Source organism: Megascapheus bottae, chromosome 12, assembly GCF_031878675.1.
Source record: "Megascapheus bottae isolate mThoBot1 chromosome 12, mThoBot2.hap1, whole genome shotgun sequence".
NCBI lineage: Eukaryota > Metazoa > Chordata > Mammalia > Rodentia > Geomyidae > Megascapheus > Megascapheus bottae.
In genome coordinates this window covers 54,643,084-54,670,505 of record NC_143520.1, presented here as the reverse complement: position 1 = coordinate 54,670,505, position 27,422 = coordinate 54,643,084, and the positions used below count along the sequence as shown (strand labels likewise).

The following is a 27,422-nucleotide window of genomic DNA, read 5'->3' as shown; positions in this document are numbered from 1 at the left end:
GAAGCTAAGGAAAATAAACTCCAAGATAGTGCTTGTTTTTCTTAATGTACTATGTGAAGTTATTTCTTTTCTCCCTTTTCCCCCCTCATGGTTTATTTTACGTTGTTACTGTATCTGTTTATTTAAAATAGGGAAGGGAAGGGGAAAAACAAAATGATTGGGAGAGGTGGGGGAGGGAAAGTGGGAGAAAAACATGGAGGTATCACTGTTCAGGAGTAGTGTACCTATTACCTGATGAATGTGACTTTAACTCCTCTCTATGTTAGTCTGACAATAAAATACAATAATTTTTTCTGGTCCAGACTATTGTTGCTCATACTGGACTCAATGTTTGCTCCCTTCACTTCAGCGTACCAACTGAATAGCTGGGATTGCAGCTATGTACCACCATGCCCAGCAACCTGCAGGTAGTTTGTCATGTGGTACCAGAAGACTCGCATACCATGCTTCCTGTTTGAAGCTGCTCTGTATTTCCTCATGAGCAGCTGTGGCCTCATGCTTCCCACTACAGAGTAGCCAGATGCACCCACCTTTGAACAGCTAGTCATTCTGGATTTTAGTTAGCTTTTATACCTGTTCAACTTCTTCACAAGATTCTGAATCCCCTTGAGGTATGTTATTTTATCAGATAGGAAGAGGGCAAGAAATAAGGAATGACTGCTGATTATGCCAAGAAAAACATTATAATCACTTACGTGAACCACATATACTAAAATAACCAAGGATATCAGAAATTTAATGACCCAATCAGAAGAAAGGGCACCAATACAAAGAGAGTGGCAAAAAAGAAAGATTAGTTATTGTAAACATACCTGTGAGGTGTTTCTAAGAAATGCAAAAATGAATGGAGTACCTAGGTGCAGTAGGTGAGGAAAGGGGATGGAAGAGTGAACAGAGGTTTGAGGGAAAAATATGAATCTTTAGATTACTTGACAATCAAAAACATCGTTTGGATGCTTGAAATGTGGGCAGGCTAGAACTATGGGAAACGAGGGAAAAATTTAAAAGTTACATATAATCAACGTTAAGAATCCAGAGATCCTCTTTTCTGTGGCATACAGATCTTAATGTTAGAATCAAAAGGGATCTTTTTAAAATTTATTTTTATTATCTTTAAACAGTTTTACAAAAGGGTTTCAATGCAACAAATCATGAATCTTTCTAATGTTATTATTAAGAAGCTGCACACAGGGGATACAAGTTCATAAGTCAGGGAATGAGTATAGTGCTTCTTGGAAAACAATCATCGGGTCCTTGGCTTTTCTCCATTTCCCCCCTTCTGTCACTGTCCACAAATTAGTACAATGGAGCTTGATAAAAATCAACTCTTCCATTATTCCCCCCATCTTTCCCAAACCTACCCATACTTCATCCATGGTTCCATCTTCCCATGTCTATTGAATATGACTATTTTTCCATCTTTCCTTTCTCCATTTACCTGGTGTTCCTCCCCCGATGCCCTGCTCAACGATTCCTAAAAGATCAAGATTTTATGTTTGTGTAAGTTCAAAAGTCTTCCACTTTTAAAACAAACTGACTCCTCATTTAGCTCTGTAATTATGACGTGCACACTTCTGTTCCTGTGCTGTTGATACCTCTGTTAGTGGGTCAGTTACAGAAATTCCTGCATGGGGGAAACAGGTTATTTTGACATTACACAGCATCTGAGGACAGTTCCTGCCTTCAGGTCTCCAGGCCATCTCCCTTGATTGCTCTGGCCCCAGAAGTGGGCAGCCTCTTACCTCTGCCAGACGCGTGATTAATCTTTCTCATTGCAAAAGTTGGGAGTCGAAATGTGGTCTGGCATATGCCGGAAGCGGGGTGGAATCCAGATTACAATGAGAAATCACATAGAAGTAACACAGGGCGGAATGGTACCGCAAGCTGCCAGGAGCATTTTCTTAAGGGAAGGAGGAGAGATGGGAAGAGATGAAGGCTTTCTGGACCCTCCGGGTCCGGCTGGTTTAGTCGCCTAGGGGAGGGCCTCTGGGGCTGAGCGGATTCGTTTGCATTTTATTTCGTGGGCCCTGGAGAGCAAGGGAAGGACTCTGTAACCGAGGTTCGGATTTCAGACTCTACCACTGGCTCTTGGGGGGTGGCGGCGTGACAGCTCATCTCCGGGAGGAGGTTTCCACATCTGGTCGTTGGCGAAGTAAAGCCGTGCCCACCCAGCATGACGCCGCGGAGGAAATGCAGACGGTGCCCGGGGGGCTGGTCGGGGGCCAGCCGGCGACCGGCCGCGCTCGGTGAGGCCTGCGGGGAATCCTGCACCGCGATTCGCCAGACCGAGTCCCATTTCGCACGGGTTTGGAGCTGGTCACCGCCGCCGTCCACTGGGGAGTCCCCGGTCTCGCGGCGCTGACGTGGGGATCCAGACGCGGACGCTCGAGGACCCAGGTGCACGTGCAGAGCGTCAGCGGACGGCGCCCGCCGCCGACGCCGGGGGAGGGAGGGCGACGGCGCGGGGGCCGAGCCAGGACTGGGAACCCCGTGTCCCTGGGTGGGCGGGGCCGGCGGCGTGTGCGTGGGCGCGGCGGCTACTGCGCAGGCGCCGGCACGCTCGCCTGGCTCGGGCGCGCGCCCGCGGCCGGTTCCGCTCCCCGAGGGAGGAGGGCTGGCGCGCACCCGAGCGGCGGCCTTGGCGTGCGCCACCCTACGCCCGACGTCACGGGTCGGTGTGTAGTGGCGGCGGGGCTGCCCTCAGCCGCGGGGCTTGACGAGGGTGGTGTGGCTGCTGGGTGCGGCGTTCGGGGCCGCGACGGCGAGGACGGCGGCACGGACCTCTCGGACCCCCGGCTGGGAAGTCGTCGCCCCCGCCTCTCCTCCGGCCTCCGGCGGCGCGGGCCGGTGGCTTCCTCCTTTCCTGCTCAGCTCCCCGCGGGCCTCGGAGTTGCAGCGGCGAGAAGCAGCGAGGGGCGCCGGGAGGTCGCGGCTGGCTGCGGAGGCCCGCGTGCCCGCTTCCCCGCTGGGCCCGGGCTCCATGTGAAGGAGGTGGGGCCTGGCCCCCGGCTCGCGCCCGGCTTCTCGCGCGCCCCTCCGGCCCCCGAGCCCGCCGTCTCCCGGGCCGGAGGCCGCGCGGGGGCGGAGGGGGGCGGGCGCGGCGGCGGCGGCGGCGGCGGCGGCGGGCGGGCGGCCCTTGGCCTGCGACTCCCCGCGCGGCCCGTGGATCTGCGGGTGAGTGTGCGCGGCGCTGGTGGCGGGAGCCGCGGCTCGGCTCCGGGCGGCCCGGGGGCTGGCGGCGGCCTGGTCGTCTCTGCGGGGCGGGGATTTGGCCGGGTGCTTACCGGGCTCTCTGCGAACCGAGCGCCGACCGGAGGAGGCCGGGCCCGGTCTCCGGTGCTGAAACCTGGATTAGCGCCGCAGCTGGGTTGAGCTGTCAGACGGGCACCGTCCCCGAGGGTGATCTTAGTCGGAGGTTTATTTGCCCCCATCCCGGGGATGAAGCAGAAACGTTAGGTGCTGCGAGCGCGGACGGACTTGTCTTTGCGTGTTCACCAGGTGGAAATCTGTACCTTAGGATCGCCTCCCCTTCTCTCGGCTACGGAGCACTTACCTAGCACTTACTTGGGCTTGCTCTGCGCCCAGCGCTTGTTGGTTGTCTGACTTCGTCTTCCCAGCCCAGCATACCCAGATGGATATACCCAGATGGGTATGCTGTCTCCCCATTGCACGGACGAGAAGTTTGAGGCTCGGAGACATTAAGGAAGGCATTTGCCTAAAATCGCCCAGGTAGTAATCGAGGAAGCCTTGTTCGCATACATCAGTGTCTTTTTGCAGGACTGCATTTCTCTCTGCCTGGTAAAAGGTTTTTTTGTTTTGTTTTTTAAATAGATGTGTGAGGAAAACGAGGGTAAGTGGCTGGTTTCCTCCTGGGTGTAGATTCTAAACACACGTAGGTGGACCTAGATGGTCCCCCAATGTTGGCTGGCCGATCATTTTCTTGATTTTCAAACATATCTCTCTAAAGAGGTGGCTCCAGGTATGTTTACTTTTTATGTGGTAGGACTGGGCAGCAAAAATTTCCCCTTAAAAAAAAAAAGGAACAAATGTGTGAAAGTGCATATTTCTTGAGAAATTATTTTTCTTTTGCAGTTTGTTCTTGAGACGTACAGGGAACTCGCAGTTGGGTGATTTGCTTGAGATTTCCTTATTGCAAAATGTGTTGTTGGATTATGTGGCAATGTCAACACACTTAGTAGTAATTTTACATTGTCTTATGCAATATATTTTAGCCAAATTTAATGTGCAGAGTATTGCAGAAAGTTATCTTCTGGCGGGTGATATTTTTTCTCAGATGTGCATATCCCCCCATTTGTGTAGCTCAGTACCTACTATTTAACTGATAATTGTCATTGTTACATTGTACGGTACTATTTCTTGAGGCTGTGGGTTAGTGAATAAGCAGAGCAAGAGGATAAATTTCTTCGAGTAATTGAAGCTTCATGCAGTTGCAAGCATTTAAGAAATCCATTGATGTTCAGATATAATATTCTGTATTCTCACTAGTATATTATCAGGTCGAATATTTAATTGAATGCTTGTTGGATTTATAGGTGAATACTGTAGGAAAAGGTCACATTACAGAGTTAACAGGTTTATAGACTAATTTTTTTTTGTTTAGTCTTCTTGAATTAGGTTGAATTTGACACCATTGTAGTTACTTAAACATGTTGTGTATGTATTTTGTTTTGAGGGAACCAGTTGTTAAGGGCTTATCTTAAATAATTATTTTACATTATAAACAGAATCTTTAAAGCAGTTTTTATTAAAGAATTTATTAACATTGATTTTTGCATCATACTTCAAATGTCATGCTTAATAAACAAGTATTCAAGATAAAGCAGTTTTTTAAAAGCAGTTTTTCTGGTTTATTTCATAGGTCCTGTATTAAAATCAAGTTATTTTTAGTGCTCTTCTATTTACTTAAATTTTGCCTTCTTTGAATGTTTTTCTCTTGTAGAATAGAAATTCTTTACCTCCCCACCTCAGTTTTTTATTATGAAAATATTTCAAGCATAGAGGAAATCTGTAATAGTGAATAAGCTTATGATAACCGTCTAGAGCCAAAATTTGTTGGTATCTTGCCACATTAGCTTTATCTATGAATATGTGTATATTATTTCTAGTTGAACTACTGAGACTCAACTGACAGGACACAATATGTCAGCATGCATCTTCTAAAGATAAAGACATAAGGAGTTTTTCTTACATATCTAACATATTGTTAATCTTAGGTATTGTAACTCTTTAGTGTAATATAATGTCCATCTGTATTTAAGTTTAACTACTTGTATGGAGAGGTCTTTTTTTTTTTTTTTTTTTTAGGTGCTGTTTCTGTGACTTGAACTCAGGGCCTGGGTGCTGTCCCTGAGCTTTTTTGCTCAAGTCTAGCACTTTACCACTTGTCACAATTCTACTTCCTGATTTTTAAAAAAAAAGATATCAAGATGACATTTATCTTAGGAAATGATTCTATGCTTGAGGTGTAAGACATTTTTCCTTCAAGGTGTCATTTAGTTTCTCTATTCCCTCATATACTACACACTAGCCCTGCGCTGTGAAGTTTAAAGAGTTGATTAGTTCCCGAGTAAACACTTGGGACAAGGGTACAGTGATGCCTTGTATTTTGTACAGCCTCCCAGCCAGTGACATCTATTGCTAATTCTTTTTTTCTTGGGGGGGGGGGGCTGAATTCATGGCTTGAGCATTGTCTCTGAGCTTCTTTGATCAAGGCTAGTACTCTATCACTTGAGCCACAGTCTCACTCCCTCTATTGCTAATTTTATTGTGCTAACTTTGTAATTTTATTTGTAGTCTTTGCTTGATCTGTAGATAGAAAATGTATTCTGTGTAGCTGTTTTAGAATCTGATTTCATGGATTTTAAAGATTTTTAGTGATGAACACATCAAGTATCTCTTGTTATGAATTTGAAAGGGAATATAAATTGAGAAAAATGGGAAAAATTCAATGGTAATCTTTTCCTCTACTTTAAAAAACTGTTGTCATTTTTTTCTCAGTCAACATTTGTTGCACAAGAATGATCAGAAATACAAAGGTTTTTGTTTTTGTTTTCCATACTGGAGATTGAACTCAGGGACACAAATTTGCTAGACAAAATTCTTATTACTAAACCATGACAACAGCCCCTGACATAAAGGAAAAGTGGATTTACTTTTTTTTTTTTTTTTTGAGAAAATGTGTCCTTTTTGGTCTAATGGCATGACCACTGGGTTGAAGTACAAATTATGGTTGGTTATGTATGTAGTATACACATAAGACCCTGAGTTTTATCCTGAGCACCAAGAGAAAATGGTTTTAAGATTACTTCATGTTTTCATTTCATAATGATTGTATTAACAAACATTTATGATTAAAAAATCAGTTAATGAATTTCTAATGATGAGATGTGTTAATTTCATTTAAAGCTAGACTTAATTTTTAAGTCAGATATAAATATACAGAATCAGATATAAATTCAGCTTTATTACCTAACTAATTAGCTGACAGTAGGTGATTATTCTAAAGAAAGCTTTGTAATAGAATTTCCTTAATCAGCACATTATTTGATTAAACATGATTATAGTCATGAAACAGCTTATGAAATTTTTCACACATCTCTTTTAAATCAAGATAAATCATATGTATGTAAATAAAGATACTTTCTCCTTACACAAACATAAAAACATGTTTACATAATTTTACCCGTGTCTTGGATATCCTTTGGACTTATTGGAACATAGGTTGACTGTATTTCTTCTGATGGCTAATCTCATATCTACTATGCAGTGTCTTCTGTATTGTTGCTTTTCTTGTTACTCAACTCTTAGATGGTTGCTTTTGGTGTGAGTATCGATACTATGTCCACCCAACTCATGGGATAGGGATAAAATCTGTTTTAGATTTCCTACTGTAATTAACACACTGATTTTCTTAAAACTGTCAGCTGAATTACCTGCTTGCAAGTCATACTACCATAAATTTTAAAATCACTATGTGACTTATATACTTGGCAAAAATTTTTTCCCTTCCTCATGCTTCTATAGTATTCTGCATACTTACCTTTCCCATCATACAACCCACATGCACCATAATCATCTCTGTACCTTACAGTAGGAAGTAAGTTTTTCAGAGACAGAGGTAGTGTTTTGTTGATTTATGTAACACGACATCTAGTACTAGTACAATGTCACAGTGTTGTAAGAAAGTTTATGCCTACTAAAATCACTAGTTATTTACACAAATTTTATTAAGTTTACTGACTTTATTTGTTCATTTTTCTCCTTCATGCTATTATTTCTTTTACTTAATTTAGAAAACTTTTAACTGTATTTTTTTTGTCTTTTTTTTTTTTTTTTTTTTTTTGGCACTGGGGATCGAACCCAGGACGTTGCACTTCCTAGGCAAGCGCTTTGCCACTGAGCTACATCCCAGCCCATAGAAAACTTTTAAACATAATTTCCTACATGGTAGGCATTGATTTAAAAACTTCTTTAAAGAGTTTAAATCATTTAATCTCTGCATTAACCAGTGTATTATTGTTACTTTATCTACATTGCAATGAGGGAAATAAGCTCAGGCACTACAGGTACTATATGTACTATATTTGTACATCTTTACTGGTGAAACCAGGACTTGAATTAAACAGTTTGACTCCCGAATCTGTGCTTCTAAGAATTGCTGTCTCTCCACTTATCAAGACAATGAAAAAAAAATTGGACTTATTTTAGCAAAGTACTAGGTCTTATTCATGAGTATCTACCCAATGAGTGATACAAGGGTGGGAAAGGTGCCTTCAGAAGACTTAAAGAGTAGGTCACAGTTGAAATCACTAACAGACTCTACAGATTGACTGCTTGTATTTATTGAAAAAAAATGCAGAAAAGATAAAGAAAATAAGGATAGTCAGTAGATGAGTGTGAACTTGGGAGGTAGACCTGAACGTGAGATTCAGTGCCACTGTCTAATCTTCATTTTCTTTTATGTTGTTCTCTATAAAATATGGATAATAGTGCCTTAATTCATAGGTTTGTTAAGATAATGCCTAGCGCGTAAGTGTCCAGAAAACCATATTCAGAAGTTGGACACCAGTAGTTCATGGCTGTAATCCTAGTTGCTGAGATCTTCGGATTGTGGTTTGAAGCCAGCTTAGGCAGGAAAGTCTGTGAGACTTTTATCTCTGTTAACTGCCAAAAAGCTGGAAGTAGAGCTGTGGCTTAAGTGGAAGAGTGCTAGCCTTCAGTGAAATAGCTCAGGGACAGTGTCCAGACCCCTAAGTTCCAGTCCCAGGATAAGCACTCACCGGTGCACCCCCCCCCACACACACATAAAAGCACAAACTTACTCCCACAGTCAGTTAATCTTCCATAGTCCATACAAATCATGTTTGTTTTGATGTATATAGAAGCTGGCATCATCCTTAATATAATCATGACTAATTGTGTCCAATTTAATTTAAAAAAATATCAGGGAGAATAAAAATAAATATCTTCATTATATTTTACTTAAAAGTGTAAGGTAGTGTGAGTACATGAACCATTAAGGGTTGTATAATTCCCCTGCTCTTCGCAGTTGACTGACCTATATTTGCCACTGACTGTTTGAAACCTAGCATGGGAGTCTTTCTCATCATTAGGCTGCATTTTCATAGAAACAACTTTCCATATTCACAGATTTATTGGTTTATGGAAGTTTTGACTGATTATTATGAGCACACAAACTTCATGTGTTGTAGTGTATGTTTAGTAGTTTATTGGAAGGTTTTAGAGGAGAAAACAGTTGGTGAATTTGATTTATTTAAGGAGATTGAAAAAGAAGAAATATTGTTGGCTGGTCTTCATGTATCTCTGAGTTTATAGATATGGGTAGTTAAAGGATTCAAGTCTGCATGACCATTCATACTATTTCATTTTGTTTCAGCTCCATTTTTTAATGCCTATGTTTTGTTTTGTGTTCTGTGTTATAAGTGTCTAATTTTCACTCACTATTTGTCATCTTCTCAGTATTTTCAGCCCTTTTTTTATTTTACTTTGCATTCTCAGGTTTGACTTTCATACAGTTGTTTGTGTGTGTGTGTGTGTGTGTGTGTGTGTGTGTGTGTGTGTGTGTGTGTGTGTGTGTCGGTTGGTCATGGGACTTGAACTCTGGGCCTGGGCTTTGTCCCTGAGCTTTTCAGCTCAAGGTTACCATAATTGGAGATAAGAGTCTCACTTTCTTTTGTGCTGGCTTTGAACCCCAAACCTCAGATCTCAGGCTCCCGAGTAGCTAGGATTACAGGCCTAGGATTACTGTGTTCAGTTTCACTCATTCCTTTTTTTTTTTTTTATCTCATTCTTGTTTTGCATCTCAGTCTGGTCTCTCCTCTTTGACTTTCTATTCCTATTTAAAGGCATATCTTCTGAGATTGAGGCTAATGCATTTCCCTGTAAGTTTCAAACTGTATCTTGATAGGAAGGAGAAGTAATATTTTAGTGTCTCGTATAGGCCAGAAGTTCTCTCAACCTTCTGTTGTGTGGAGTGCAGGGAATCGAACCTAGGGTGTTGTACCTACCAGACAAATGCTTTACTACTGAGCTATACTCCCCCAGTCTACCACATTTTAAAATTCAAAGAAACCATGGTAGATCATAGTATCTTGGTTTACAGGTGAAGAAACTGAAGCTCAGCCGTGTAAAGGATCTTTCTCAGAATAATCTATTGGAGCCTGAATTTTCTCTGATTCTTGTAGTTGGAGCAAGAATTCTTAGTCTACTTGCTATCCTATGATGTTGCTCACATGTTCTTGTTACATGTAGCATTATCTATGGGAATGTGTGCATGGGGTTGATACAGTATCATTTAAAAAATACCCCATGCCTGGTGCTGGTGGTTTATGCCTCTAATCCTAGCTACTCAGGAGGCTGAGATTTGAGGATTGTGATTCAAAGCCAGCCCAGACACTAAAGCCTGTGAGACTCATATTTCCAATCGTCAGCCAGAAAACTGGAAGTGGTGCCTGTGGCTCAAAGAGTAGAGCGGTAGCCTTGAGCTGAAGAGCCCAAGGACAGAGTTCAGGCCCAGAGTTCAAACTCCATAACCAACAACAATAACAAAAAAATACCCCTCATATTTTATTCTTAATGAGTTCTGATTAATTCTTGAATATGCCCAAATGAGGTATTTATATGTATTTTTTCAGTAGGAAAAAAAAACCCAAATTGACTTGCTTTGAATAGATTGTGTCTACTTAGGGAGAAATAATTTGGGAAAATGTACTGTGCATGGTTAGAGAACGGATGATAAAACTTTTTGAGTAAGCAGTAGGAATTTTGAATGTGATTCCTAATAAGTTTTAAACTCTGTTCTGAATAGGCTATAAGTGATAACCCCCAAATGTCAGAATTATTTCTGCATGAAACATTCCAACCCATGACAGGATCCAGCATCTATCTGTACCTGATCTTAGAACACATAACTAATGTGCCTTTTGTTATAGAAGGGAAAGATTATTAAGTGATTTGTGGATTAGGTCATTAGAATATAGTCATATAATTCATCACAATTGGATTAAAGTCATATCTCTTAAAGTAGAACTTTCTCAATAATAAGACTGCTTTTCTACTTGTTTCTTTAATGTCTGAGCACCATAGACATTTTGTAAATACTATTGGTATAGTAATTACATGCTGTATGGTATACAAAATAGAGTTGGGTGAATAGAGTTGGAGATGGTCATGTTAAGGGAAATAATGCACTCTCACCAAGACAAGCATCACCTGATTTCTCTCAGTTGTGGAAGCTAAGGGGAAACAAAACAACCAAGGTCATGAACATAAAATGAGAGAATAATAGGAAGCTGGGGGAGGGGCAGATAAGAAAGCAATAGAGGGGATAAATATGATCAAAGTACATTGTCATAAAGAAATACCTTAATATAAGACAATAAAAGGGGTGTGAATGAATAGAAAACACATCAGAGCCATCATATAAATCATGATATTAATCTTCTCTTTAGATTGATTCAGGAGACATTAATCACATTTCCTTATTATATTAAAAGAACAAAGTATTTTTGGATTATCCTATTACAGGCTAGACAGGTAGGAAAGCTGAGTGCAGTCTTAAGTCTGGTTTTAATTAGAAGCAGACTGACAGAATAATTTCAAGTTTTATTTCTTTCTTCAAATTGCTAGGAATCAAATCTAGGGCTTCACATGTAGTATGTAAAGTACTCTCAGCTGATTTGCTGATTTCTCAATTTGTCAAAGTGAGGTTCCCCTAGGTTATTTCATAAAGACTTGTCTTTAAAAAGAAAACCAGTCTGTGATTCTGTAAACCTGTAACCTAATAGAAAATAACAGAAGAGGCTTGAATTTTCTTGCTTGAGAGGTTGTTAACATGACAACAGACTGGGAAAGATTTGTTTGGGGATAACATTTAGGAGGATGAGTGTAATCCGTTGCTTAAAAATATTTCATGCCTTGAATTGGACTATCTTTACACATGTTTTTGACAGAATGAATTAAGATAGAAAACCAGAATCACCTATAGTGCAGCTTAGTAATAAATCAGAGATGGTAAGCAATACACCCTTGAAAAGAACAGAAACTGAATTCTCATATTATAAATAGAGAACCAACAGTAGAGAAATACAATTTTGGAAATACTTTTGCCAAAAGTGGGAGATATTTTTTGAAAAAGCACTGGAAGATTTTGTGTCTTGTCTTAGTATGTCTTGAACTCCTCTTATTCCTCTGTCTCTTAAGTGCTAGGCTTGCCCAGAAAAACTTTTTTTTTCGGTACTAGGAGAGTCAAACCTAGTGTCCTGAGCCTTTTAGAGCACACACTCTGTACTACTGAGTTATTACATCTACAGTGTTCTGGTATGCCTAGTAGAAACTTAAAGAAAATTTAGGGAGATAAAACTCAATAAGCCTAAAAATTTCTCAGCCTCCTTCCAATGCATAAAACATTTGGGACAAATTTTATGTCAGCAAATGGAGTATTTTTCTTAAGAGTTTTTCTTTGAGTTATTTTTGGTGGCAGCCTAGGGGCTTGAGCTCAGGGCCTAGGCGCTGTCACTGAGTTTTTTTGTGTTCGAGCCTATTGCTCTGGCTTTTTGGTGGTTAATTGGAGATAGAATCCGACAAGCTTTCCTGTCCTGGCTGTTTTTGTTTTTAATTTGCCAGTCCTGGGGTTTGAACTCACCTGACTGAGCACTCCCTGAGCTTCAAGGTTAGCACTCTACCATTTGAGCTATAGCACCACTTCCAGCTTTTTTCTTTTTATGTGATGCTGAGGAATCAAACCCTGGGCTTCATGCATACTATGCAAGCAAGCACCCTACCACTAAGCCACATTTCCAATCCAGTCTTGGCTGTTTTTGAACTGTGAGCCTCTGATCTCAGCCTCCTGAATAGCTAGGATTATAAGTAAGCAAATAATGCCTGGCTGTGTCCTTGTACTTTTTCCATCTTCATATCTCTAATCAAAGCATGGGAGTATCTTAAGTGTGCTTAGCTAATCTTGTTTTTATTGACATTTGTTAATTTTGGTACCCATTCTAATTCTTTCCATTATTTTGCCTTTTGCAATGGGAAGGGATTAGGTATGGAGATACAGTTTCTTTGGAATGCAGAATTCCAGAGAGCCAATTTCTTTGCAAGCATATTTGATTAGAACTCAGAACTGATAAAATAATGTTTGATTGAAAGCAAGCAAGAATGGTATGGTGTAGATTTGATTATATAAATGGATCTCTGAAGGGGAAGTCAATGGATTTGGGAGAAAGATTATTTAAGAATTCAATCAAGAAAACAGAGTTATTTTGGTATCATGGAATAAGAAACTTGGAAAAGGAGTCATAAGAGTATACCGATGGAAATACCTCAAAAAACCATGACCCAAAAGGGCAGATCCGAGAAAATTTGCTCATCAACCTTCTTGTAGTAGTGGTGCTTGTGCCATGCACAAATTGGAGTTTACAGTTGAATCAGAGAAGCTAGATATATCCAGCTGCTGGAGTAAGTTCACACAGTGCAGCTGATAGAAAGTCTGGAGAGCTGAAGACCTGTATGCAGAATAAGGAAAGCAATGGGTGGATCTGCTGGCAACTCTTATCTGTGTCCAGCTAAGATCTTCAGACATTCATTTGCTCTTTTGGCCAGTTGATCTGGAATAGAATTCTGGGGAATGTAATCTGAATTTAACTAGAATGACCCAGTACAAACTGCCATAGCAACTAAGGGAGTAAAAAAAGCACAAGGGGGCATTTTAAAATTGCGAGAGTCCACTCTGGTGTTTTGTAATCTAGGCTCATACAGTGTGCCAGAGCAAGTTAAGTTTCCTGTTCCTGTTTTACCCTCTGTGAAGTGAGGAGATAATACTTACCTTATAGGATTATTGTGAAGACAAGTGATATGCTTGTAAAGCAGTTAGCAGAGTATTAGGTCAGTGCAAACCTTTGTAAACAGTAGCTTTTATCATCAATAGTAATTAAAGAGACTGAAAAACAGTACATTTTTGGAAGGAGAGGATAAGGTAGAGATGAGCAGACATAATACATAGTTTCTCTACATAAGGATATTACAGTTCAGATAAAGAAATCACATGTAAACATACAAACTAGTTAGGAAGCTGTTATAGGAGATAGTATCCTTAAGAAAGATAACTCTGCCATGATGAGCTGAGAGACCACAGTGCTGTCATTCCATTGATGTTAGGGTTGAGATCAGTATGTGAGATACCTAACATGCTGACAGTCCATAATTCTTTTCCACTGTCATGTATAGATGGAAATAAGATCAGATGAAAAGGATATGGAGGATTTGAACTAAGTCCTTAAAATATGTATTGGACAAATTTTAAAAAAGTGTAGGACAGTACAGACAAAAGGTAGACACACCATTAAAGGCACATGCAGTCCTTCCTTCCTAGCACAGCTTGGTACCTGTTGGTTCCTCCTCGTTGCTGCTTTTGGTTATTATCTGTTTGTAATTTTTTAGATACTGCTAATGTTAATTCTGCTTGGGTCTGTTGCCTGCCTCTATACCATCAGTTATGGCTAATTTAATTAATTAATGTTAATTTAATGCTAATCAAGTGTGTGGTTTAGATGGTCTTTTGGAGAAGGTCTCCAAAAAGAGAGCTTCTGAAAATGAATAATTCAGTCACTCCCTTTTGTGTGTTGTAGTCTTTAGTATTATAAATCTGTTTCTATGGGTCTCAGATTGAAGTGTTTGTTTGTTTGTTTGGTGCTGGGTTTGAACTCTGGGCCTGGTCTCTTCAGCTCAAGGCTAGGGCTCTACTGTGCTCAGCCACAGTGCCACTTCCTGTTTTCTGGAGGCTAACTAGAGATAAGAATTTCATGGACTTTCATGCCCAGGCTGGCTTTGAGCCATGATCCTCAGATCTCAGCCTCCTGAGTAGCTAGGATTACATGGATGAGCCACTGGCGCCCTGATGCATTTTTCTTGCTTTATAATTAATATTTGCATAAATTTACCACATTAATCTTTATTATTATTATTATTATTTTTTGCCATTCCTGGGGATTGAACTTGAGGCCTGGGCACTGTCCTTGAGCTTTTCTCAAGGCTAGCACTCTAGTGCTTGAGCCACAACACCATTCTGACTTCTCAATGTATGTGGTATTGAGGAATTGAACCCAGGGCCCGCTTTGTGCATTTCTAGACAAGAAATCTACCACTAGGCCACACTCCTATTCCTGATCTTTTATTCTTTTCTTTTTTTCGTCTTTGCCATTCCTGGGGTTTGAACTCAGGACCTGGGCACTGTCCTTGGCCACTTTTTGCTCAAGGCTAGCGCTCTGCCACTTGAGCCACAGCGCCACTTCTGGCCTTTTCTGGGTAAGTGGGACCTAGGAATTGAACCCAGGGCATTGTGCATGCTAGGTGAGCATTCTGTCACTAGGTTATGCTCCCAGCCCCTGATCTTCTATTCTTTTGGAATCACTTTCCCTCTGCTCCACTCTGCTCCACTCTCCTGTGCTCTGCTCTACCTCTGCTTCTTCACTCTGCTTCCCTTTCTTCTCCTCCCTTCCCCTTTTTTGGGGGTCCTAGAGTTTGAACTTAAAGCCTGGAAACTGTCTCTGAGCATTTTGTGCTCAAGGTTAGCACTCTACCTCCTTGAGCTACAGCTGTACTTCCAGCTTTTTTGGCACTTTAGTGCAGATAAGAGTCTAATAGATTTTCCTGCCTAGGGCTGGCTTTGAACCATGATCCCCAAGATCTCAGCCTCTTGAGTAGCCAGGATTACAGGCATGAGACACAGGTACCCAGTACTTTCCTTCTTTTCAAAGTCTGTCTTTTAGAAGTTTCTCAAACTTAAATTTGGTGGTTACCTATTTTTGGTTTTGTTCATTTAAGACAAGCTCTCTTGCTCTGTAGCCCAGATAACCTGTAATTCACTATGTAGCCCTGAACTTGAAATGTTCCTCAGCCTCCTTAGGTTGGGATTTACAGGTATGTGCCATTCTGTCTGGCTACTTTTTTGTTTGTTTTTGGATGCTCTGGGGCTTGAATTCAGGGCCTAGGTGTTCTCCCTGAGCCTCTTTGTGTTCAAGGCTAGCACTCTACCGCTTGAACAACAGTAGCACTTCTAGCCTTTTCTGACTAGCTTATTGGAGATGAATGTCTCATAGACTTTCCTGTCCCAGTTGGCTTTGAACTATGATTCTCAGATCTCAGCCTCCTTAGTATCTAGGATTACAGGCGTGTGCCATCAGCACTGCTGGGCCTACTATTTTTACTTTTAAATTCATTCAGCAGTTATTGACAGTCTTAAGGAATGTCAAAGAGCACCAGCAACTAAGCAAGTTGTAATCTGGTTTTAGTTTTTCACATAAGTATACTCAAACTATTTGGCTACCTTCCCTATTTTAGCACTGAAGATAGACAAATCAGTCACTGTAGAATAAGATAGAGCTTCATTTTGCTGAGGGAGATTGGTATGTTAGGGCAATTAAATAATGCATTAGCTGGACTAAGATACTTTGGAATGGGAAAGGTGACTATTTTAACAATCATCCTGGTCATTAATTATTGTGGTCATGTCAGGTGTTGGTGGCTCATGCTGTAATCTTAGCTGTTCAGGGTGCTGAGATCTAAGGATTTTGTTTTGAAGCCAGCTTAAATAGAAAAATCTGTGGGTCTTTTTTCCTCCATTAAACCAGCAAAAAGTGAGAAGTGGAGCTCAGCTTTAGCAAGACTGCTCAAGTGATAGAGCACTAGCCTTGAAAAAGCCCAAGGACACTGTCCAGGCCCTGAATTCAAGCCGCAGAACTGGCAAAAAACAAAACAACAAAAAAAAGTGAAGTGACATTTAAGTATTGATGGTAGTGTTACCATTCCTGTTACTCTTAACAGGAATGAAGCATGCCTTGATGTCAGCCTATCTTATTGAAAGCGTATAAATAGATAAAAACTTTAATTTGACTTAAAAATAACGTATAGGTGAAAGACCATGACAAGAAATGAGAGGGATACAAAGTGCTCAGAGAAAAGAATAAAGTTAATTGGAAGCAATTTTTTGAATAAATTGTTTTGAGATGAATGTTAGTAGCAAGGATTATTTTAAAAAGTAGGGTAGTGGACATTAAAGAGATGGCAGAAATCAAGGCCTGGAAGTAGGATCTAATAAGTCTTTTGAGGAAAAGCAGGTTTTAGGTAATGGTTGTAACAAGATGAAAATTTGAATTTTGTTTATTTAAAGTATTTGTTAATGGGCTAGCTATATGCAAAGTGGCTACAGTCTCCTGTCTTTGAGAGATTAGAATGAAAACTGCCAGCATACACAACCAACCTTTTCACAGAACATGAATTAAAGAGGATTATGGAAATTGATTTGGTGAGAATTGGTTAGCTTTGGAGTTTATACTGTAAGTTTTTGGCAACATACCTTGATTTCTGAGTTCTGATTGAGCCATTACCATGATGTTACTTGGTTTGAAGTTATGATTTTTATAAGTGTTAAAACTCCTACCAGAATAGTATAAGCATATTCACCATAAACCTATTTGAATGGTAACCCCATTATCTTTTTTTTTCCCAGCTACTTTTAGGGCTTGAACTCAGGACCTGGGCACTGTCTTTTGGTTTTCTCAAGGCTAGTGTTCTATCTACAGCACACTTCCTGCTTTTTCTCTGTATATGGTAGAGGAACTGAACCCAGGGGTTAGTGCATGCTAGGCAAGCACTAAGCCACGCTCCTACCCCCCTCCCCCATTTTTGTTTTATTATTCCAGTATTAAGGTGTAAGTATTGTTTACTTTTTAAGCTTGGAAAGAAAACAAAAATTTTGAAAGACTACAAAATTTAGTGGAGAGAGTGTGTATATAGCACCTGAGGATCTATTCTAGAACCTTATACTTAGACAAATGCTTTTACCACTTGAGCCATGTCCCACCTGCCATTTATATATTAATGATTAGTGGGGGCTGTATGAATGTAGGCATTTATGGAACAAATAAATGAGAAACAAGACAGTAGTTTGTAGAAGTGGACCATGAACAAGATTTAGTTAAAATGCTGAACTTAATAGTTGATGATGGCTTTCTTTATGTGTGTACAATATGATCTGATATTTTAGATGTGCTACAAATAATAACTCCTTTAATTCCTATATGAAGTAGATATAGTTGCCATCTCTACACACAAGGAAACACACCAAGAACCATTATTGTAATTATTGGCAATGAGTAATGTTTTTGACAGACCAATTATGATTTGTTGGTGTTTTCTAGTTGTCTGAGATTCTCAGGGACAACATTTATGATTTATATACTTTGTATATATCAGCCTAATGTGCTTTGTCAGAGTATTTTATAATCTTACATTTGTTAAATTTAAGAGCTAACTTTCTCCTGTTAAAATAATCTCATAAAATGTAGAAAAATTAAGATTTGTAGATACTTGAATTCCTCAGCATTCCCAGTGTAGTTTAAGGATTAAAAAAGGGAGGGTCTCCTAAGAATATATGGTTTTGTTTTGTGATTCTGTAATGAAATATCATAGACTGCATAAATTAAAAAGACCATAAATTTGGCATAGATTTGTTCCTTCCAGTTTCTAGATATTGAAAGTCCAGGACAAGAGGTTGTGTCTGGTGAGAGCTTTCTTTCTATGTCATTATGTGGCAGAAGGCATTATATGGCTTACCTACAGAGCAAGAGATTCAGTTTATTACTTTAAGCCCCTGTATTATTGATCTGTTGATAAGGACAGAACCTTCATGACTTAAGTGCCTATCAAATGACCCACCTGTTAACACTTGTACTGGGGATTAAGTTTTCAACAAACTTTGTTGAAGACATTCAAACTGTACTGCTGTACCAACTGAATACTGATTAACAACCATTTGCATAACTGTTACTTTATGCCAGGCTTTTTCTTCCTTTTTTTTAAAAATATTTATTTTTTTATTGTCAGAGTAATGTATAGAGGGGTTACAATTACATTCGCCAGGTCGTGGGTGCATTAATACCCCTTCTCATGTTTTTATTCCCATTTCCCTCTCCCTACCCCCTCCCAATCATCTTGTTTCACCCCTCCCCTTTCCTATTTCAAATATACATATATACAGTATACCAGGTAACAAAGTCAGATATGGTAACAATATGAGATTAGCCAAAGGGCAAAAAAAAAAAAAAAGCAGTGAAATAGCATAGTACATTAAGAACAACAATCACACAAGATAAAGCTCTTGTTTCCCTATCCTAGAGATCTTTTCATTTAGTCTCATCCTATATGACCTTATGTACCTGGGTTTTGAGATATTGTAATCCTCTGCTAGGAGAGTCCAAGGTTTGTACTAATTATTACAAATGAAGGAAACCGTTGAGCCTGTGTTCCTTTGGGTCTGGCCTACTTCACTATTTTTTCTAAGTCTTTGCATTTCCTTCCAAATGGGGCGATGTCATTCTTTCTGATGGCAGCATAGAATTCCATTGTATATAAATACCACATTTTGTTGATCCACTCATCAACCGAGGGGCATCTGGGTTGGTTCCATATCTTTGCTATGGTAAATAGTGCTGCAGTGAACATCGCTGTGCTAGTGGCTTTAGTACGTCCTTGTTTCTGGACATTTGGGTAAATGCCAAGGAGTGGGATTGCTGGGTCAAAGGGGAGCTCTATGTTTTAGTCTTTTGAGGAATCTCCATGCTCCTTTCCATAGTGGTTGAACAAGTTTGCACTCCCACCAACAGTGTAGTGGTGATCCCTCCTATGCCAGGCTTTTCCTAAGCACTTTACAAATACTGACTTGTTTGTTTTACTATAGCACATCTGGAGATTATACCATAAATTTCCATCTTGACACATAAACTAAGAAAAGAGATAAGTTCTTTGCTTAAAATTACATACCTTGTAAGTAGCAGATGCAAATTTCATGCCCTGTGAAGTTTGGTTCTCCAGTCTAAGCTCTTCACCATTATACTTACTGTTTTTTTATTTTTGTAGGGCTCATGATCCACTGAGAGTTTAAGAAGTTGATGAGTAAGAAGGGATGTTACAAATTAAAAACATTTTTTTTTGCTGTGTAATACCTTAAAAGGACAAAATTCAGGGTTTTCTCAACTTTAATATGCCTTTAACTCTTAAATGTTTGAAGAGAAGAACAACATTCATCAATTATGAATCTATTAATGTTTGTGTTGTGATGTGTGTATATGTGTGTGTGTTGCATTCAGCATTTAACACAAGCCTGTGAGGATATAGCTTCTACATTCATTTCATATATGACATGATTTTTCCCATATTTTTGAAAGGTATGTTTCTGTGATCTAGAATTACACATTGGCAGGATTTTTATTTTTATTTTAAGAGATGCTGCTCCATTTTCTTGCTTGCATTGTTCTTGATAAGAAAGTCTGCATAATTTTTATTTTTTCCTGTGAAAGAGAAAGAGAAAGTAAGACAGACACACTGTGTGTGTGTGTTTTAAGCAATTAGAGAGATTTTTTGTGAAAATGTTCATGTTTCTTGTATTTGGATTTCAGGCTTTTGCATCTATGAGTTTATAGTTTGTTTCATTTTAAATCATTGTTATCTTTTTTACCAATTTTAATTTCTCCAGTGTCTGATTTACTGTTGTTAATCCCACCCAGTATATTTTTCATCTTAAGACATATTTTTGTCTGTAAAAATTCCATTCAAAGTTTTCTATTTTATCTCCATAATCTCACTGAATGAATGTCATATAGCTGTTTCAACTGTAATAATGACATTGTGTCCTACTTCTCTGCTGGGGAAATTTATAGATATGGGTCTGTTTATATTGACTGTTCACATTTTTCTTCATGCTTCATCATCTGTTTTTTATTTAATATTGTATTTTATGAATTTTCCTTTGTTGGCTACTGAATATTTTCATATCCCTATATTTTTTGTTCTGGAACATAGTTAAGTTGTTTTAATTTTTTTTTTCATTTCTTTTTTGGTACAGAGGATTGAACCCAGGACTTTGCAGCACTTTGCCACTGAGCTACATCCCAGACTTGTTTTGATTTCTTTTTTAATCTTGCTTTTAAGCTATTAGATAGAACCCTAGTAGCAAAAGTTTTTTCACTATTAAAGTCAAGTGCTTCTTAGTACTTGACCCAATGTCTTGTCTAGTTTGAGGTTTTCCATTTTGTGAGCAAATTTCCCTTCCCTTCCCCTTCCCCTTTCCCTCCCTGTCCTCCTCCCCCTCTTTATCCCCCTCCCCCTCCCAGGGGAGGTTCCAGGAAATCGAACCTAGGGCTTAATGCATGCTAGGTGAGCACTATGCCAGTAGACCATGCTCCCAGTCCCAGAATGACAACTTTGTTAGCCATATATTTTTCTAGTAAGGCTAGGATTTTGTAGTCAGGCATAGAAGGCTTGTGCCTGTAACCATCTCTCCCAAGTGCAGTCTCCTCACTTCCACACTTGGTTCCCATACTTCTGTAACTCAGGGATGCTGACCTTGCCTAGCCAGGGACCTAAAAGCTTAGCTTATTTTTGTCATTAGGAACAATTTACTCCAGACAGGAAGGTAATACAACATTTAATTTTAGACAGGCAAAGAATGATATACTAGTTTTACATCATTGCTTAAATCACAGTCAACTTAATTATTTACCAGATTTACTAATATTTTATCAAGACTCCTTCCTCCCTCCCTCCCCCACCTCTCTTTCCTTCTTCTTTTTTTTTTTTCTTTTGTATGTACTCATAGCTGTTTTTCTCTCAACACTATTTTTGCTGTATCCCAGAAGTTTTGGTACAGGTGCTTTTATTTTCATTTGTTTCCAGGAACTTTTTGATTTTTCTCTGTTTCTTCAGTGTCCTTCAGTAGTGCGCGCGCGTGTGTGTGTGTGTGTGTGTGTGTGTGTGTGTGTGTGTGTGTGTTGCCAGTCCTGGGCCTTGAACTCAGGTCCTGGGCCTGGGCCTTTCTCACTTGAGCCACAGCACGACTTCTGGCTTTTCTGTGTATGTGGTACCAAGGAATCAAACCAGGGCTTTGTGCATGCTAGGTGAGCACTTTACCAACTAGGGAGAAAACTCCAATTTTAAGTGGAAGAATGTAACAGATTAATGCTAGAATCATGAGATTAAAAGGTAAATGACCTTCCCCCCCCCCCAGCAGGTATTCCCATGAGAGAAACTGTTAAACAAGTACAATAAATAGTTGAACAATACAAGAGCAAAGGCAAATAGATTTATATAAATATATTTTACAGGGATGGGTATGTGGCCTAGTGGTGCTTGCCTAGCATGCATGAAGCCCTGAGTTTGATTCCTTGGTACCACATACACAGAAAAAGCTGGAAGTGGTGCTGTGGTTCAAGTGATAGAGCACTAGCCTTTTTGAATAGTAAATTGGAGATAAGAGTCTCATAGGGCTGAGCGCTGGTGGCTCATGTCTGTAATCCTAGCGACTCAAGAGGCTGAGATCCAATGATTGTGGTTCAAAGCCAGCCCCAGCAGGAAAGTCTATGAGACTATTATATCCAGTTAACTACCAGTATTCCAAAAGTACTGGAAGTGGTAGAGCCCTAGCCTTGAACTGAAGAACTTATAGACTGTACCTAGGCCCCAAGTTCAAGCCCCGAACCAACCAAAAGACAAAAACAAAAAAGAGTCTCACAAACTTTATTGACAGGGCTGGCTTTGAACCATGATCCTCAGACCTCAGCCTTCTCAATAGCTAAGATTACTGGTGTGAGCTGTTGATACTCAGCCAATTATTCATTCTCTTTCTTTTTCCATTCTTCCTTCTTCTGCAATCTCTTAGTTTTACTTTTTTAGTATCTTAGCTTTATTTTTCTGTTTAACTGTGTAACTAATTATGTATATTGATATTTATATTTATGTACTATGCATGTCCATATTGGATAAAGACAAGAGTGTCCTTTAGGTCTAGATTCCACACATAAGAGAAGATACGGTATTTTGCTTTTCAAATTTGGCTTGCGGTCCCTTCTGCTGATCTCATGCAGTAGGGTGTCCTCTGTGGCATCTATTTTTCCTGAAAATGACATAATTTCATTTTCTTTATGGTCATATAATATTTGATAGGATATATATATATCTCTATATATATGAATATATCACACTTCTTCATCTGTTGTTGAGCACCTTGATTGATTCCATCATTTGACTATTGAGAACAAACAGTATTGGAATAAACATAGAGTCTTTTTGGTATATTGATTTACTCTCCTTTAGATATATGACTAATAGTGATATATGGCAAGGTCATAGAAGATCTTTTTTTGACTTTTGTGGAATCTCTGCTAATTTCCACAAAGGGCTGCACTAGTTTACATTCCTATCAACAGTGTAGGAAGGGTTTTCTTTCTTCACATCCTCTCCAGCATTTATCTTTTGTTTTATTGATGGCTGTCACTCTTGACTGGAGTGAGATGGAATCTCAGTGTGGTTTTTGCTTTGCATTTCCTTTATGGCTAATGATGAACTTTTTTTTTTTTTTCACATGTATCTATCAACCACTTGTATTTCTTTTTGGGAGAACTATCTGTTCAGTTAACTTGCTCATTTGTTTCTAGAATTACTTATTCTCTTGCTAATCATCTTTTTATATTCCCTGTATATTTTAGATAGTAATATTTTATGTATTGAATAAGTAGTGAATATTTTCTCTTATACTCTGAGTTGTCTCTTGATTCTGGTGCTTGGTTGTTTTGCTGTGCAGAAACTCTTTAATTTCATATAGTCCCATTTGTCATTTCTTGTTCCCATCCTCTGGGCATCTGGAGTCTCATTCAGGAAAAATTTATTTGTGCCTGTACCTTCTAATGTTTTCTCCCACATTTTCCTATAGTGAATTTAATTTGAAATTTTACTTGGAAGGAGGGTTCTGATCTACCTGGAGTTAACTTTTTTTTTTTTTTTGGCCAGCTGTGGGGCTTGAACTCAGGGGCATGAGCACTGTCCTTGGACTCTTCTTAAGGCTAGAGCTCTACCACTTGAGCCACAGAACTATTTCCAGCTTTTTTCTCTATGTATGTGATAATGAGGAATCAAACCTGGTCTTTGTGTATGCTAGGCAAGCACTTCTACCATTAGGCCAAACTCCCGGCCCCCTGGAGTTAACTTTTTATAAGGTGAAAGGTCCTGTTTGTCTTTTGCGTGTGAATAACCAGGAGCAGCACCTAGGCCCACAGTTCAAGCCCCACAACCAACCAAAAAAAAAAAAAATTCACTATAGCTTTGTCTGTGCTATATGTATGGTAGGAAGATTTTCTATGCTAGCTATTTCCCCCCCAAAATAAACCAAATATAGTGTTGCAGAGAGCTTACTGAGCAAGAAGTAAGAAATGACTCTTCACCTGTTCAGCTTTATGACAATGAATAAGTTATATTTACTGTTCAGCCCTTAAACATTTCTTGGGAGATCAAGTGCTTAGACTAAATCTTAGTTCTCAGTTAAAATTTAGTCCTATACTTGCTTTAACTAATAAATCTTTTTTTTTTTTTTTTTGCCAGTCCTGGGCTTGAGCTCAGGGCCTGAGCACTGTCCTTGGGCTTTCTCAAGGCTAGAGCTCTACCACTTGAGCCTCAGCACCACTTCCGGCTTTTTTCTATGTATGTGGTACTGAGGAATCGAACCCGGGTCTTCATGCATGCTAGGCAAGCACTTTAACCACTAGGCCAAACTCCCGGCCCCTAACTAATAAATCTTAAAAATGGATGTGGATTTAGTTCAGTAGTGTAATGCCTGATTAAAATGTACTGGGTCCTGGGTTAAATTCATAGCACTTCTCCCCTCCAAAAGAAGCAGGATAAAAAGCCCTATATTATCTAGATACAGTGGTGGATACCTGTGAACCTGTCAACCCTGAGGCAGAGGCAGGAGGACAGCCTGAACTTTATAGTAAGCTTGAAGCCAGTCTAGGTTAGATGATCAGACTTTGTCACAAAAACACCCCAAAAAAGTCCTAAAACTGAGATAACATTGTGATTACTTCTAGAAAAAAGTGCTTGGTTAGTGTTTTCATATTTATGTCATATTTCATGTATTGACATATTTAATTTTTTTGATTTGGTTCTTAATTTTTGTGTGTTAGTTGGCATTTCAGAATAATGTTACAACTAAAAAAAAATTAAGACCAGATGTGATGGCCCATATCTAAAAATGTGGCTTTTTTGCTTTTTTAGGATAATAGAAATCTGTTGGTCTTAGGAACCAAAAACTTGGTGCAAATCCAAATAAAAAAGTAATAGTCTCAGCACTCAGTGGCCGAGATAGGACACACACAACCAAGTCAAAGTTGTTGTCATTTTTTTTTTGCCAGTCCAGGGGCTTGAACTCAGGCCTGCGCATTGTCCTTGGCCATATTCCCAGTTCCAAATAGTAGTTCTATGGTTATCATTTCTCCAGATTTCCACTACCACTTATCCCTGTCTTTTTTATTATGTTTATCTTATTGGATATGAAATATATCATTGTGGTTTTTATTTATATTTTCTTGATGACAGATAATGTTGAACTTCTATAGTACTTGTTATTTGTGTATCTTTTTTTTGGAGAACTGTGTTTGAAATCATTCACTCAATTTTTTGAGTAGGTTGTTTCATTGTTATAATATTTATGTGTTCTGGGAAGTAGAGTTACCAGATATGTAATTTGTAAAGATTTTCTCTTGTAAGGGCTGCCTCAATTTGCCTGCTATCTTGACAGTGTCCTTTGTGCATAACATTTTTGTATTTTGATGAAATCTAGTTTGTTTTCTTCTATTGCCTATTTTATGGTGTCATATTTAAGAAACTTTGGCCTGGAGGCTTGGCTTATGTAGAGAATCTACTAGCAAGTGCAAAGCTCTGAGTTCCATCCCAGAACTGGCTAATGGCTAAGATCATGAAGATAAACATCTCTGTTCCATTGTAGAATTTTTATTGAATTGGCAAATAAATTTTGGTCTTGGTTCTGTTTGAATTAACAGTTTCATGTTATATATCTGAGATAGGAAACAAGCTTCATTCTTGGGCATGTGGATGTCTTGACACCGTTGTGAGTTGATTGTGGATGTTTGAGTTTATTTCTGGGCTATTAAGTTCTATTCTGTTGGCCTTTATCTGTTGGCCAGATTGACACCATTTTGATTACTATAACAAAAAGTAAGTTTTGAAGTTAGGAAGTGAGAATCCGCCAATTTTCTTCTTTCCATCTTGGCAATCCAAGGTCTAATTGTACTTTTATATCAATTTGAGGGCTAGCTTTTCCATTCTATAAAGAGTGGCCATTGGAATTTTACTAGAGATTGTATTGAGTCTGTAGATCACTTGGGGAATATTGCTATCTTTAAAATAACTTCCCAGCCAGGTGCTTATACTTGTCCTAGCTACTCAAGAGCCTGAGATCTGAGGATTGTAGTTTGAAGTGAGCTTGAGCAGGAAAGTTCATGAGACTCTTATCTCCAATTAATCACCAGAGAACTGGAAGTAGCATTGTGGCTCAAAGTGGTAGAATGATATCTTTGAGCAAAAACCCTCAGACACAGCCGGGAGCTGTGGCTCACACCTGTAATCCTAGCTACTTAGGCAGCTGACATCTGAGGATCAAGGGTCAAAGCCAGCCTGGGCTTTGAGACTCTTATCTCCAATTAACCTCTAGAAAATGGGAAGTGGGGCTTGGCTCAAGGATAGGGTGGTAGCCTTGAGCTGAAGAGCTCAGTGACAGCCCTCAAGCTGAGCTCAAGCCCCATGACCCACCAAAAACCAAAAAACAACAACAACAACAACAACAAAAAACCTCATACACTATCATAGAATATCTGTATGTATTTTTAGGTCTAGTTTAATTTTCTTCAGTGCTTTGCAGTTTTCAGTATACAAATTTGTTTATTTAAATATATTTCTAAGTACTTAATCTCTTTGATCTTACTGTAGATGATAGTTTTCTTAATTTCATTTCCAGAATGTTTTTTTATTAATATATAGAGTACAACTGATTTAGAATAAATAATAACCAAAACAGGGGATGAGTGAGTGATAGAAGAGATGACTGTGATTGCCCCAAAATGGATCTGCTCCTTTTGGTCAAGGCTAGCACTCTTACCACTCGAGCCAAAGTCCCCCTTTTTCTGTGATTACTAGGAGATAAGTCTCACAAACTTTCCTGCCTGCGCTGACTTCAAACTGTGATGGTCAAATCTCAGCCTCCTGAATAGTTAGTATAGACAGACATGAGCCATTGGCACCCAACTTGTTATATTTTTAAAAATTTGCTTTTTATTTAGTAGTTAGCCTGAACAGTACAATTAACTTCAAAACTCCTAGACAGTGTAGTTTGGGTTAATGCTAACACCTACAAACACTAATAATTTTTGTAATAGTCATAGTACAATTATATCTTTTGTACTGTTGTTATACAAATATTGTTGTTTGGGCCGGGAGTTTGGCCTAGTGATTAAAGTGCTTGCCTAGCATGCACAAAGACCCGGGTTCGATTCCTTGGTACCACATACATAGAAAAAAAAGCCGGAAATGGTGCTGAGGCTCAAGTGGTAGAGCTCTAGCTTTGAGAAAGTCCAAGGACAGTGCTCAGGCCCTGAGCTCAAGCCCAGGACTGGCAAACAAACAAACAAACAAATATTGTTGTTGTTATACATGTTGTCTGCCTAGCAACAGTTAAAATTATCTTATGCAGTATTCTTTAAATCAATGTATCAAGTTGCTGTTTCTATTTCTACAGAAAAGAATTAACAGGCTAGACTGCTTTTTCTAGACTGCTTACAAAGATAGCCTTTGAGTGGTACTTGGTAACTTAGTGAAAAGTGAGAGGGTTCTGACCTCTCTGTTGACTGTTAATGGCTTTATTCTGCCTAAGCTTTTTCTTACAAACACTGATTTATGCAGAGCACCTGATTTTCTTCTTGTGAGTCTGGAATTTTGGTGTGTTAAGTGAAGGGATGTACATGCTCTCCCTCCCCCAAATGGAT

The 27,422-nt window shown here is 39.3% G+C and overlaps 1 protein-coding gene across 1 annotated transcript in view; it reads left to right on the top strand.

Annotated features, from left to right (window-relative positions):
- Nucleotides 1-2,192: 2,192 nt before the first annotated feature.
- Map3k2 (mitogen-activated protein kinase kinase kinase 2) overlaps nt 2,193-27,422 on the top strand; it is a 55,613-nt gene continuing 30,383 nt past the window's right edge. Inside the window, exon 1 of the mRNA XM_090342987.1 lies at nt 2,193-2,246. The gene's annotated coding sequence lies outside the window, so the exon portion shown is untranslated. The remainder of the gene's footprint in view (nt 2,247-27,422) is intronic.